Source organism: Canis aureus, chromosome 8 (genome assembly GCF_053574225.1).
Source record: "Canis aureus isolate CA01 chromosome 8, VMU_Caureus_v.1.0, whole genome shotgun sequence".
NCBI lineage: Eukaryota > Metazoa > Chordata > Mammalia > Carnivora > Canidae > Canis > Canis aureus.
Genome location: NC_135618.1, coordinates 55,201,471 through 55,214,511, shown reverse-complemented (window position 1 = coordinate 55,214,511; position 13,041 = coordinate 55,201,471).

The window sequence follows — 13,041 nt, the reverse complement described above, 5'->3', positions numbered from 1 at the left end:
TCATGACCCTGAGAGATTGAGACCTGAGCTGAAATCAAGAGTCAGACGCCTAATTGAGCCTCTCAGGCACCTCTCTTCTTTCTTAATATAGTTATTTGCAGCTATAAATTTCTTTCTAAAAACTCCTTGAGCTACATCCCATAAATTTTTATGTGTTGTATCTTCATTTTCACTCATCACAAAGTATTTTCTTTGCTTTTTTAAAAATTTCAAAGTATTTTCTAATTTCCCTTGGGGTTTATTCTTTAACCTTTGTGTAGTTATGAGTATCTTACTTAATTTGCACATATTGGTTAATTTCCCACATTTCTTCTGTTACTGATTTCTGATTTCACTCAACTGTGGTCAGAGAACGTATATTGTATAATTTCAATCTTTTAAATATACTAGGAATTGTTTTATGCCCTACCATGTGGTCTGTCCTGGGGCCCTACATGATTGAGTGCCCCTAAACCAGTTACCACTCTAACCCTCATATCCCATTCTTGCTTCTCATTAATTCACCCCATGCTGCTCTCCTTGCTGTTTCTCAAACACAACCAGGCATGTTCCTGTCTCAAGGTCTTTGCACTATGATTCCCTCTGCCTAGAACATCCTTTTTCCTAATTTTTGCCTGGCTCACTATTTCACCTCCTTCAGGTCTTTGCCCAAAATTCACCTTCCTGGCAAGACTTTGATCATCACTTGATTTAAATTGCAGGGGTAATTATGTTCCCCTTTTCCTGCTTTGTTTTTCTCCATAGCATCAATTTTCATTGGTTCCGATGTATATGTTATTTGTTTGTGTTTGTCTCCACTAGAATGTAAGCTCCTGAGAGCAGGTATTTTTGCTTGATTTATTTATTTTTTTATCTCCAGTGTATAGAATAGTGCCTGACACTTAGTAGAAGCCCAATATGTATTTTCGGAATAAATGAGTGAGTAAAATAATAGAATCAGTTCTAATTTGGGTTATTGTTGGCTCCCATGGCTCTGGAAGGGGATGTCTGGGGAGAGCAGGGTTGTCTCAGGCAGGAGAAATGCCCAGATAACTGCAGGCTGGAGGGTTGAATGAGCCAGCAAGAGACCGTTAGGTCTTGATCTTAGGGTTGTGGGTTCAGGCCCCATGATGGGCTCCAAGCCCCACTAAAAAAAAAAAAAAAAAGAAAAGAAAGAAATTGATGATCTGTTGCTTCATAATTTGATCAATAGCTTACTTAACAATTGATTGATAATCACAATGTTGTCATGTATCTCTTCGCAAATAATTCATTTAGATTTTCAAGAGGGAGCTTGCTTTTTCAATGGCTGTTAATGTGTTCTTAGATATCTCTTTTCTTAAAATAATTGGAATAGGGGCACCTGGGTAGCTCAGTGGTTGAGGATCTGCCTTTGGCTCAGGTCATGATCCTGGGGTCCTGGGATCAAGTCCCATAATGGGCTCACCACAGGGAGCCGGCTTCTCCCTCTACCTATGTCTCTGCCTCTCTCCCTGTGTCTCTCATGAATAAATAATTAAAATCTTTTTAAAAATTGACATATACTTAAATTTATTTGATAATATTGTAAAGATATTAAGCAATACAGAAAAAAATGAATATCATGCTTAATAGCCACTTATCTCAGAAAAGTCTCACCTCATTATTAATATAGTATACTTCTTGGTCTATAGATATTTTTCCTTATCCCATTTAGCCAGAAAGTTGTTATTAAAATATGTTGCAAGTAATCAAAAATTGAAAAACATCTCTAAAGTTAAAAAATATATTTGAAGAGATAGCAGGTATTCTCCAGACTATCCCAGTCAGGAATATTCCCCCTACCTGAATTCAAGATACCCAAAGAGAAGCTTTCAAATTTTGTTTTCAAAACTCTAGACCATGATGTCAATGGTGCCCCACTGGAGTTGTGTGGGGCACAACTAATTAAGATTTCATTCTGTTCTGAGTATCAGAAACCCTGATTAACATGGCTTAAACAAAGGAGTCTAGAGGATGCAACTAAAGCAATGCTCAGGTAGAAATTTATAACCCTAATGCATATATTTAAAAAGAATATTTATTGACAAGGATGCAGAGAAACTGGATCTCTTATACATGACTGGTGGAAATGTAAACTGGTACTCTGGAAAATAGTTTGGCAGCTTCTTATAAAACCACACATGCACTTACTGTAAAGCCTAGTAATTGCATCCTAAGGCATTTTTTCCAAAGAAGTGAATGTTTATATCAGCTTTATTAGTAAAACCAAAAACTGAGAATAATCTCAAAGGTTTTCAGTAGCTGAAGGGTTAAACAAACTCTGATACATACATACAATGAAATGCTACTCAGCAATAAAAATGAATGAATATTGGTAAATGTAACAACTTGGCTGGATCTCAAGGGCATTGTGCTTAGGGGGAAAAGTTAATTTCGTGTAACATTGCGTGTCAACTATACTCAAATTTAAAAGAAAAAAAAAATTAAGTAAACTCCACATCCAGCAGGGAGCCCAACATGGGGCCTGACTCATGACCCTGAGATCAGTGTACCTGGGCTGAAATCAAGAGTTGGCGGCTTTACCGACTTAGCCACCCAGGTGCTCCCAACATTTTTTAATTAAAAAAAAAAAAAAAAGCTAATTTCAAAATATCACATACTACTTGATTCCATTTATTTAACATTTTCAAATTGACAAAACTATGAGAGGAAATGGAGACTAGATTGATGGTTGCTAAGGGATGGGGATGGGGATATGAGAGGACGAGTGGGAATATAGAGGGGTAGCAGGGAGGAGTTCCTTTGTGTATCTTGTGTATCCAATTCTATATCTTGATGGTGTGCAATTACATGAATTTACCTGGGATCAAACCACATAGAACTCCCCCCTCTCATATGAACAAATAAGTATATATTAAAAGTGATGAGGGCAGCCCCGGTGGCGTAGCGGTTTAGCGCCGCCTGCAGCCCGGGGTCTGATCCTGGAGACGTGGGATCGAGTCCCGCGTCGGGCTCCCTGCGTGGAGCCTGCTTCTCCCTCTGCCTGTGTCTCTGCCTCTCTCTGTGTGTCTCTATGAATGAATAAATAAAATCTTTAAAAAAAAGTGATGAAAACCAAATAAGGTCTGTAGTCTAGCCATTATGCTATGCTAATATCAGTTTCCTGGTTTTGATATTGTACCTCAGTTATTTGAGATGTCCTCAAAGGTAGAAGCTGGGTGAAGGGTTTAAGGAACTCTAGTACTAGTGCTGCAACTCTTTGGAAGTTTTGTGAATATAATAATGTAATATTAATGTTCTAACCTTGAACATTTATTTATTAGTATTTCATTTATTTAGATTTTTAAAATTTCTTTCAGCAATATTTGGTGGTATTCAGTGTAAAGGTCTTATGTTTCTTGTCAGATTTATTCCCAGATATATGATGGTTTTGGGTGTTGTTACAAATCGTTTTGTGTTTAGTTTCATTTTCTGCTCATGTGTTACTAGTGTCCAGAAGCTAGTGCAACTGCTCAAGGATGTCAGTCCCCTGTTTTCTTTGGCTTCATCATCTATAGCATGTCAGAGTCACACAATGGTTCCCACATCCCCAGATCTGGAATCTGCTTTCCTGGGGGGAAGAAGGAGCAAGTGACAAGACAGAAGGGATCAGGAAAGTGCTTAGATCAGGAAAGAAAAAGTTTCCCGGGAATCTCTACAGATTCCTGTTCCATTTCAGCCCTTAGAACTGGGTCTAGTTACTCCTTGGTTCAGGGGAGGTGAAAATGGAACTTTTAAGCTGGATGCCTCGCTTCCCAAACAAAATCAGAGTTCTACTGGTAAATCCAGAGGAGAATAAATATTAGGTGGGCAGCTAACAGTGACAGCCACAATGCAGAAAAAGATTTATGCTTTCATAGCACCACATACTCCTTGTACCCTCCCAATATGGTTAAGACACAGTTTTTATTTAATTTAGTGTTTTATGTTATTTTGGTTGTGTAAATATTATTTCATACTGATCTGTGTGGTGTGCTATGATTACATTTCCTCTCTTGGTCAACTTTTGTGTTTTCCTTGGAGTTGTTGTGGCTTCTTGTTTTTGTTTGCTTAGTTTTCTGTGTCACCATCTCTGACTTTTCCTAAACTCTCCAACAGAATTGCAAAACCTCACTAAAAAAGAAAATGTTTTGTTTTTTCTTGTGGTCAGACACATGGTTTCCCTTTTTTCTACCGTTAGATACTTCTTTCCTAGCGCTTTCTGCAATCTTATTCAGTCTGAATTGAGTAAGACTTTCTTCCTCTAAGCATTCTGAAATTTTCTTTCATCTCTCCCGGTGTCCAGGTTGCCTAATCAGTTCTTACGGTTTAATCTTTCATTTTGGTGGACTATATTTTCGAATAGTTTCCTGACAAAGAAGTCATGGGAAGTACATCTTTTAAAACACTGGATAGAGGGCAGCCCAGGTGGCTCAGCAGTTTAGTGTTACCTTCGGCCCAGGGCATGATCCTGGAGACCTGGGACTAAGTCCTGCATCGGTCTCCCTGCATGGAGCCTGCTTCTCCCTCTGCCCGTGTCTCTGCCTGTGTCTCTTCTTCTCTGTGTGTCTCTCATGAATAAAAAATAAAAAATAAATAAAAAAAATAAAACACTGGATAGAAACAACTTTATTCCATCCTTGCTCTTAATTGGCATAATTTTTTTTTCTGGGAATAAAATTCTACGTTGGTAATAATTATCCCTCATTATTTTGAAGGCATTACTTCATCATGTTTGGCTTCTTGTGCTGCTTCTAAAAGTCTAATAATATTCTGATTTCCACTTCTTTTCTTTTTTCCTCTCTTCCTTCCCTCCTTTTCTTTCTTTCTTTCTTTCTTTCTTTCTTTCTTTCTTTCTTTCTTTCTTTCTTTCTTCTTTCTTTCTTTCTTTTCTTGTGACACTGCATCCTGTTTTTTCTGGCATGAAAGTTTCTAAGATATTTTTGTTCTTGGTGTTCTAAAATTTCCCAATTACATGCCTTGGTGGGGATTTTTTTCACATACATTGTGCTGGGTGCCTTTTTCTTAACAAAGTTTTTTTTTTTTTTTTTAAGATTTATTTATTTATTTATGAGAGACAGAGAGAGAAAGAAAGACAGAGACAGAGACAGAGAGAGGCAGAGGGAGAAGCAGGCTCCATGCAGGGAACCCGACATGGGACTCGATCCTGAGTCTCCAGGATCAGGCCCTGGGCTGAAGGTGGTGCTAAACCGCTGAGCCACCTGGGCTGCCCCATGCTGGGTACTTTTAATCTAAATGCTTATGTTCTTAAGTCCTGGACATTTTCTTCTATTACTTCCTGGTGGAAATTCATGCTTTCTTTAGAACTCCTGGCCAGTTGATTATTGAGTATCAATGAATTAATTCTCTAATTTCATTAGCTTTTTAAAAATCTACTTTTTAGGAGGTTTCTGCAACTTTATCTTCCAACTTTTTAAATTTCAAATTTCTTCTACTGCAACTTTAATTTCCAAAAGCCATATATATATATATATATATATATATATATATATATTATTTATTTATTTATTTATTTATTTATTTAAAAATCATGTCATTGTTTTACAGATGCAATATACTTTCTTATCCCTTCAAACGTGCTACACATAATTTTTGATAAATTTTCTTCATCTCTCTGCTTTGTCTCAATGTCCTTCAAGCTTCTTTTTCTTTTTCTGATTGCTTGCTTTGTCTGTTTTTCAAAGTTGAGGGGTTTCCTCGAGTGTCTGATGATTCTGAGCTGACCATTCATCTTTAAAAGTGAGGTATTAAAAAGCTATGGATATGAGGCATGACTTTTCAACTCAGAAGGCTTCAATGTAAGATGTTCAGAAGGAAACCAGCCATTTGTGTCAGACCCCAAGTGTCACTGTGTAGAGACTTTGATCAGAGCCCTGTCTATTTCTCTAGAAAAAACACAAATTTCCCACCTACTGTCATCTACATCAGTCTGGGACCAAATGGCAAAAATGGGCTAGGTTGGAGATGGTGTCTCAGTCTTTAGGTGGTAATCTTTTACTTGGTTTACAAGGTTTCAGAATAGTTCAGAACAGCTGAACAATGCAGGGGTTAAGGGCTCTAACTCCCACAAGTTGAAAATCTACATGTAACTTTTGACTCCTCACAAAGGTATCTACTGACAGATTCCTTTGACAGGTAAATATAGAGGCTCCATTCTTTACCTAAAGTTCTGTCCATCAAGAGCAATTAAATAAATTCAATAAATGGCCACTCCTTAAAGTTCAAACAAACAGAAAAAGAGAGTAACTACTAATAGCCTACTGTTGACTGGAAGCCTTACCAATAATAAAAAACAGTCAATAAGCACATATTTTGTATGTATATGCATCATATACCATATTCTTATAATACAGCAAGCTAGAGAAAAGGAAATGTTATTAAGAAAAGCATAAGGGAAGGGCAGCCTGGGTGGCTCAGCGGTTTAACGCCGCCTTCAGCCCAGGGCCTGATCCTGGAGACCTGGGATCGAGTCCCACGTTGGGCTCCCTGCATGGAGCCTGCTTCTCCCTCTGCCTGTGTCTCTGCCTCTCTCTCTCTCTCTCTGTGTCTCTCATGAATAAATAAATAAATCTTTAAAAAAAAGTATAAGAGAAAATACGCTTTACAGTACTGCAGTGCATTCGAAGAAAGAAAGAAAGAAAGAAAGAAAGAAAGAAAGAAAGAAAGAAAGAAGAAATCCACATATAAGTGGACCCAAGCAGTTCAACTGTACATTGTTCAAGGGTCAACTGTATAGACTTTTGAGTGGGTTCCCTATGTTGAGCCCCATGCCTTACATCATCTTTTGCTGGAGCTAACGCCCCTAATTTCTGACTATGTTAGTTTGCTGGGACTGCAATAACTAATGAGACTGATGGTTTAAACAACAGAAATTTGTGTTCTCACAGTTTTGGAGGCTCAAAGTTCAAGATCAAAATGTTAGCAGTGTTGGTTTCCTCTGAATCCTCTCTCCTTGAGTGTAAATGGTCATCTTTCCCCTGTGTCTCCAGGTGATCTTCCTTCTCTGTGTGCATTTACGTCCTAATCTCTTTGTATAAGGACATCAACCTTTGGGATTAAGGCCCACTGTAAATGACTTCATTTAAACTGGTCCACTTCTTTATTTATTTTATTTTATTTTTTAAAGATGTATTTATTTGGGGCTCCTGGGTGTCTCAATGGTTGAGCACCTGCCTTTGATTCAGGTTGTGATCCTAGGGTCCTGGGATTGAGTTCCACATTGGGCTCCCCACAGAGAGCCTGCTTCTTTCTCTGCCTATGTCTCTGACATTCTCTCTGTGTTTCTCATGAAAAAAATGAATAAAAAATATATTTTTAAAGATATATTTATTTGAAAGATCAAGCTGGGATGGGGGTGGGGAGCAGGGCAGAGGGAGAGTGAATCCTAAAGCAGACTCCCTGCTGAACAGGGAGCATGATGTCCTCAGCTGGAGCCTAGAACTGTGAGATCTTGACCTGAGCCCAAATCAAAAATCAGATATATAACCAACTGAGCCACCCAGGCGCCCCCTGAATCACCTCTTTAAAGACTACCTCCAGGGCAGCCCAGGTGGCTCAGTGGTTTAGCGCCCCCTTCAGCCCAGGGCCTGATCCTGGAAACCCAGGATCGAGTCCCACGTTGGGCTCCCTGCATGGAGCCTGCTTCTCCCTCTGCCTGTGTCTCTGCCTCTCTCTTTGTGTCTCTCATGAATAAATAAATAAATCTTAAAAAAAATAATAAAGACTACCTCCAGGGATACCTGGGTGGCTCAGTCAGTTAAGGGTTAAGCATCTGCCTTCAGCTCAGGTCCTGATTTCAAGGTCCTGGGATCTAGCTCAGCAGGGAGCCTGCTTATCCCTCTCAGCCTGTAGCTCACCATGCTTGTGATCTCTCTCCCTCTACCAAATAAATAAATAAATAAAATCTTTAAAAAAGAAAAAAAAAAAAGACTACCTCCAAATACAGTCACATTCTGACAAACTGAGGCTTAGGACTTTAACATATTAATTTTGTGCTGGGATGAAATCCAGCCCATAACACTGTTATTTGTTATTTGTAGCCCATTCAAGTTGCTACAAATTGTTCCTTGTTGTTTTCTTCCTCTCTGAAAATATTTGATATGATATTTCTCAGTTCTGTTACTATCTTTATCTGATTCCAGCTTTTTGAAATTTCTTGACATCTCTCTGCTGGATTAGCCATAACTAACTTGACAGCCTTACCTCCCTCTTCTGTAGTTTCCCTGGCATCACAGGAAGGAAGCCTAGAATTACACTTCTAAGAATCTTTTCTTAGTGTTTGCTAATGTGAGGTACCCATAAAGAATTTGGAAGATAAAAGATACGTTGTTATTTTCAGGTTTCAGTTGTGGGCAGACACAGGAGCAAGCAGCAGGACCTGAAGTTCTCATTAGCTTCCAGGCGTGCTACTACAAGTCACGTCTTTTAATGCTGTGGGGAGATGAGAAGACATCTAGGCTCCCAGAGCTCTTGAGCAGAGCTGGGATTTAGGGTAAGTGAGGCAGGGTCATCCAAGAGCAGGATCAGTGTCTATTTTTATTTACAATTTTGACATTTTATTGATCATGGAATTTTTCCTGTTAGTTTTTTTCCCTAAATATTGCATTAAAATGTTCTTTATTTGGATAAGTGAATTGGGTTGGTTTATGGGCTCCAGAATGCCCAGATAGCTGGTAAAACATTATTTTCTGGATGTGTCTATGAGGGTGTTTCTGGAAGAGATTTCAATCAGTGGACTAAATAAAGATGATCACCCTCACCAATGCAGCTGCGCATCATCCAATCCACTGAGGGCCCCAAGAGAATGAAAATGCAGAAGAGGGGGTGCCTGGGTGGCTCATTCAGTTAAGTGTCTGCCTTCCTCTTAGGTCATTGATCCTGGGGTACTGGAATTGAGCCCTGTGTTGAGGGATCCTGCTTCTCCCTCTGCCCCTCCCCCCCGCTTGTTCTCTCTCTCTCTCTCTCTCTCTCTCTCTGTGTATGTGTGTCAAATAAATAAATAAAATTGTAAAGAGAGAGAGAGAGAAAAGAAAAGAAAATAAATAGAAAATGCAGGGATCCCTGGGTGGCGCAGCGGTTTGGCGCCTGCCTTTGGCCCAGGGCGCGATCCTGGAGACCCGGGATCGAATCCCACATCGGGCTCCCGGTGCATGGAGCCTGCTTCTCCCTCTGCCTGTGTCTCTGCCCCTCTCTCTCTCTGTAACTATCATAAATAAATAAAAATTAAAAAAATAAATAGAAAATGCAGAAGAAGGAAGACTTTTATTTATTTATTTTTTAATTTTTATTTATTTATGATAGTTACAGAGAGAGAGAGGGGCAGAGACACAGGCAGAGGGAGAAGCAGGCTCCATGCACCGGGAGCCCGATGTGGGATTCGATCCCGGGTCTCCAGGATCGCGCCCTGGGCCAAAGGCAGGCGCCAAACCGCTGCGCCACCCAGGGATCCCTATTTATTTATTTTTTAACTTGAGCTAGGACATTCATCTTCTCCTGGCCCTGGACATTGGCACCCTTGGTTCTTAGTCTTTCAGACTCACACTGGAAGTCACACCATTGGCCCTATGATTCTGAGGCCTTTGGACTGAGTTATATCACCAGCTTTTCTGATTCTCTAGCTTGCAGATAGCAGATTGTGGGATTTCTCAGCCTCCATGACCACATGAGCCAATTCCTAAAATAAATCTCCTTTCATATCTATACTTTATCTATATATCTTTATATCTATATCATCTATATCTATCTATATCTATATGTATATCTATATCTATATCTATATCTATGTCTATTCCATTGGTTTTTTTCTCTGGAGAACCCTGATACATAGTGTTTTGGTGCTCTCTTAAAGTTTGTGTCCAAGGAGACTGCCTCGCTTGCCTTACCCTTACCCTGGCCTTGCCCTTAAGGAAGCACAGGGCTCCAGGTTGCTCCTGGGATTCACTCACTTGGCTGCCGCAGGCTGAGATTGGTGACAGTGGTTTGCTTGCCCTGCATTTCCCAGCCTTCCAATAGTGGAGTAAGTCTCAACATTCCCCTTCCTACCCAAAAGACAGAGTGGCTTCTCTTCTACCAATGGAAACTTAATTCATACACTCTTTCATCAAGTGTATTCACTTTTTTCACTTATCTCTTTTGTGGATTTACATGTTTTATTCTTTGACTCTCATGTGAGAAATGTTTTGGTATAGAGCAGAGGAAAATTTATATGTTTAATCTGCACATTTTTCAAGAAATCCCTCTATCCTCAAATTCCCAAAGCTTTGAAGCAATTGAACAATTACTCATCACCCATTGCATCACACAGAATTATAACCAATAGTACCTTCTCCATTTTTGTGCAAATTTAAATCTTTAGCACTCCTCCTCATGGCCACAAGATCCTACATTATCTGACCTCTTGCTTATCACCTCAACCGCATCTTTGGCCAGTTTCTGCTTTGCTCAATTTGTTGAAGCCACCCTGACCTCCTGCTTTTCTTTGAACATGCCAAACTCATCCTCAACTCAGAGTTTTTGCACTATCCCTTCCTTCCATCTGGGACAGTCTTCCCCAGATTTGTCCTTAGTTCACTTCTCTGTTCTAATGTCCTTCCACAGAGAGGCTTTCAAGGTTTTATGTTAAAGAGTCTCTCCCCTTACTCCCCATTTCCTTCCTGAGTTTTAGTTCCCTTCAAAATGATTATCAACAGCTGAGATTACATAATATATTTGTTTATTTGCTTATTTTCCATCTGGAGTAGAAAGCATTTTGTATTTTCACTGCTGCATCCCCAGATCTTGAACAGGTGTTTACCACATAGAGAGCACTCCAATATTTTTAAAAATATTGCATTTATTTATTTGAGAGAGAGCCCATGTATGTGAGTGGGGGGAGGGGCAGAGGAAGAGAGAAAAAAATCCCAAGCAGACCCTGTGCTGAGTGCAGAGCCCACTCGGGGATCGATCCCACAACCCTGAGATCATAACCTGAGCTGAAATCAAGAGTTGGATGCTTACCTGACTGAGCCACCCAGGTGCCCCATTCCAATATTTGTTGAGTGTTTACATTGGAATGAACCACACAATTCTCTGATTTGGGCAAACAAGTTAGAGGTTTTATTTTTTTTTTTTCTTTTCCATGGCATTCTGGTGTCACTCAGGTGTCTACAACTCGTCCAGAGTCTCCATTCCCTATTCCTGACTACTGTCTATGATGGTTTTACAATTCCTGGAAGGATTTCTGGTCTTTGGCCTCTGTTAATGTGAGTAAGGGTCAGACTCCCCCTCCATTTGGAAGTGCCTGTTCTGGAAGCTGAGAGCCCCTGTAGGAGCCCCTTGTACCAAGCAAGTGCATCAGTTGTCTTTCAAGACGCCCAGATGCAAACTCTCCCACAAAGGGATTCTTATTTCTTCTACCATTCTCGAGTCTTCCTTACAAAAAATATTGATTATTCAATATTATTTTTTAAATCTACCCTCATTTTTAAACTAAAATATGTTTTAATACACTTTTTTAAATGTTGGAATAATTTTAGATGTACAGAGGGTTGCAAAGAGAGGATAAAGTTCCTATATAAAATTACTCGGTGGCCCCCAAGGTTGACAGCTCATGCAACCATGGTACAATTAAAACTAGGAAATTAGCATTGGTGTAGCTCAAGTCCAGCTTTTACTTGGATTTCATCAGCCTTTCCATGAAAATCTTTTTCATGTTCCAGGATCCAATCCCAAATACCTCATTACATTTAGGCATCATATCTTGTTAGTCTCCTTTGGTCTTTGACAGTTTCTGAGTCTTTGATTTTCCTGACTCTGGCTTTTTGAAGAGTACTGGTCAGTAATTTTGTAGAATGCCCCTAAATTTGGTTTTATATTAAGTGTTTCCTTTTGATTCTACCAGAGTTATGGGTTTTGGTGAAGAATACCATAGAGGTGAAATGTCTTCTTCATCACATTGTATACTGGGGTTTGATGTTTAATTTTATATGTCAACTTGACAGGATCATGGGGCAACCAAATATTTGATCAAACATCATTCTGGGTATTTTTTGATGAAAGTAACATTTAAATTGTTAGCCTGAGTGAAACAAATTGCTCTCCCCAATTTGGGTGGGCCTCATCCAATCAGTTGAAGGCCTGAATAAAACAAAAAGGTCAACCCTCCACCAGTTAAGAGGGAATTCTTTCTGCCTGACTGAATGAACTAGGTCATTATTTTTTCTTCTTTCCTGCTTTTAGACTTGAACTGAAGCATTGGCTTTTCCTGCTGGCCTTTGGACTAGAAGTAGATCATTGGTGCTCTTAGATTTCCAGCTTGATGACTGCAAATCTTGGGACTTGTCAACCCCCATAATTATGTGAGCCAATTCCTTATAATATATCCCTCTTTCTGTCTTTCCCCCATTCATCTCTGCCCCATGCCATCTCTTGCTCTCTCTCTCTCTCTCTCTTTCTCTCTCTGTATGTATATACACACACATGCCCTATTAGTTCTGTTTCTCTGGAGAACTCTGGTTATGACAAGGGGTTACTTTATATCAACCTGACTTGTCTGTGGGTGATGTTAACTTGATCACTTGGTTAAGTTAGTGGCTGCTAGGTCTCTCCATTGCAAAGTTATTATTTTTCCCTTCCCACACTTTGTTCTTTGGAAGTGAGTCACCAAGTCCACAGTCAATGAATAAATGTATTTTATCATATCACTGTAGTAAGAGGATTATCAGTGTTACTATAAATAGAGGGCAACTGTAAAAATGAATATAGAAAAACAAAACAGGGGATCCCTGGGTGGCGCAGTGGTTTGGCACCTGCCTTTGGCCCAGGGCGCGATCCTGGAGACCCGGGATCGAATCCCACATCGGGCTCCCGGTGCATGGAGCCTGCTTCTCCCTCTGCCTGTGTCTCTGCCTCTCTCTCTCTATCTGTGACTATCATAAATAAATAAAAATTTAAAAAAATATTAAAAAAAAAGAAAAGAAAAACAAAACAATGTAATTAAAATCTATCTAGATACTTGCTTGGTTATCCAGTTGTAAGTAACAAACTACCCCACAACACAATGGG